Here is a 2,705-nt window from a genome sequence, read left to right as displayed (position 1 = left end):
ATAGTAATCAAATTACAGTAACGCGTTACTAAGTAATGCGTTACTGCCCAACACTGGTGATGAAGACAAATTAAGATATTTTTGATGAAATTCGAGAGATTTCTGATCCTCCACAGACAGAAACAGAACTACCACGTTCAAGGTCCAGAAGGCTTGATTGGTGACAGCAGGTGCGGGTGATCAGAACTCAGGTGACTGTGATCGGGTAATTATTCTGGATGGTGACTGAAGTGACTGTGATGAATCCCTGACAACATTAGCCTGATGGGACCAAACTCCCTTTGTAAAAGCCTTTTTCCAAAAGGTACATCTGGAAAAAGGGGGGTCGTCTTATAATCAGGGTCGTCTTATATTCGGGCCGATACGGTAGTAAGGACATTGTTAAAATCTGTGGTTCAACATTGATTTTGAAGCTACGTCCTTGACCTTTGAAGCTTTTGACCTTGAACGTCTATGCAGGGTCAGAAAGCTCTCGGATTTCATCAAAAATAACTTAATTTGTGTTCCGAAGATTAACGAAGGTCTTACGGGTTTGGAACGACACAAGGGTGACTAATTTAATGACAGAATTTTCATTTTTTGGGTGAACTATCACTTTAAAGCTACATCAGTTGATGGGAATAGAGTGGTATTTCAGTTCACTTTGCACTCTAACAGTGATTGCTTCCACAGCAATTTATAAGACTGCATTGATGTTAAGGTGTCAAGGTGTATGATACGGTTAAAGCCAGATTGTTCCCATAATATTACTACTGATTAATCCATATATGGCAAACAATGAGAAAGAAAAACCCAGTTATAATGAACAAAGTCTTCTTGACATTCTTGGACAATGTTTTCTTTATGAAATCATGTCTGTTCATGTCATGTCCAGTGTCCATTAACTTCTGCTGTAAAACCACCATGTCACAGAGTTTCGCAGGAGGTCAGAGATTAGCTAAATCCTCTTTGCGTGGTCATTTGGTCTGTTTTCTGAGGTGAAATTTTGTGTGTATGCTTGTGTGATCTTAGTTAAACAGCAGCTTGATCAGTACTGCACTCAAGAGAGCGGTTTGCAACCTGGCCATACTTTCTCTGCTCCCTGTTTGCCTGAGAACTCTGAGGGGTAAATGCCAAATTTACATAGTAATGCTGTGGCAGTCTGTGTTGACTAAGAAAGTGTGTGATGGCTTTTGAAACTCTATAGCATTAAATTCTAAGGACATTTATAATGTTACAAAAGATTTCTATTTCAAATAAATCAAATGAGTCCTGAAAAAATGTATCATGGTTTTGATAATGTACAGTGATTTCTGGCTGCTGAAAATTCAGCTCTCCCATCACAAGAATAAATTACATTAATATATATATATATATATATATATATGTATGTGTATATGTACTGTATATACAGTATATATAACATGATTTTAAATTGTAATATTATTTTTACAGTAGTTTTGATCAAATAAATGGTGCTTTGGTAAGCATAGACTTCTTTCAAAAATATTTAAAAATGATACAGACACCAAATTTTTGGACGGTAGTTTTTGTGTATTTATATTTCTTTTTTATTGTAGTGACAAGAGTAAAATTGGGGTGAAAAGTGAGTGCTTTATAATGTTCTTTTGACTTCAGCAGCTCTGAAGGTCTGAGAAAAAGGTCTTCAGTATTCAGTGGTTTATTTTTCTTGTTTGCAGCCATAAAATCATCTTTGTTCACTATCACTAGACAGAACTGCAGTATGTTGTTGTGTTGGGTATCTCTGTGATGCAGTGCTGTGCTTCAGAGCATGTAATGTGTGGTGTTAATCTCTGATGCTGTCATTAGTGGTGCTATAGGGAGGCTGTGAGATGTTAGATGTGACAGTTGTTTCTCTCTCTGTTTCTCGCTCTTTCCTGTGATCTGTATATTGCTGTTTTCTTATATAAGAATCACATGCTACACAGCATCTGTGCACAAGGGCGTGTTAACAGTGTGTATATATACTGTATGTTTTCTTGGCACATCTGTCTGCATATGTATTGTGTGCATGCACGTTAATGCATTTACTAGCAGGAAAGCCTGTAGAATATAAAGAGAGTCTTTGGTTTCCTCTCCTTGTTGATTAACTGACCATGAGCACAGCTAATTACTGAATTAAAGAGCGTGTAACGAGCCGAGAGTGTGTCCGATCTGGCAGCCTAGGAATAACATATGTCAGAGAGCTCAAGTAACCTGGACAGACACGTACATCTCAAAACAGACAGATGTCTCTGTCAGTAAAAAGGTTTAGTTTACATAGAGTATGGAGTACACTGCTGCTTTCACTCCTGATGAGTAAAATATCTCTGCACTGATATTAATATTCTGGCTAATATAAATAAACTACATTTAAAAGAAAAAAAAACAGTTATTTAAATCCTACAAGTGAGTTTAGGCATCACAACATTATAATGTACAGTATAAAATTGTCATTTTATGTTGTTATTAACTTCTCAGTGTTTTTAGAGATTGTGTGTTGTTAGATGATGGCAAAGCAAAGGTAATCTGTTCAAAACATTTTTTTAAATATAAATATATAAAATATAAATACTTTTATTCAGCAAGGATGCATTAAATTGATAAAAAGTGACAGCAAAACATTTATAATGTTACAAAAAAAATGTATTTAAAATATATAATTTGAACTTTCTGTTCATCAAATAATCCTGAAAAAATATTTCACGTTTTCCATATATATATAT

General features: G+C 35.2%; 1 protein-coding gene across 1 annotated transcript in view; it reads left to right on the top strand.

The window, feature by feature from the left end:
• Window positions 1-2,705, top strand: part of atrnl1a (attractin-like 1a) — a 271,222-nt gene that overhangs the window by 57,536 nt on the left and 210,981 nt on the right. The gene's annotated exons all lie outside the window — the stretch shown is intronic.

This window comes from Sinocyclocheilus anshuiensis, unplaced genomic scaffold (assembly GCF_001515605.1).
Source record: "Sinocyclocheilus anshuiensis isolate Anshui unplaced genomic scaffold, SAMN03320099.WGS_v1.1 scaffold63, whole genome shotgun sequence".
Classification (NCBI taxonomy): domain Eukaryota; kingdom Metazoa; phylum Chordata; class Actinopteri; order Cypriniformes; family Cyprinidae; genus Sinocyclocheilus; species Sinocyclocheilus anshuiensis.
This window is presented reverse-complemented; position numbering and strand designations above follow the sequence as displayed.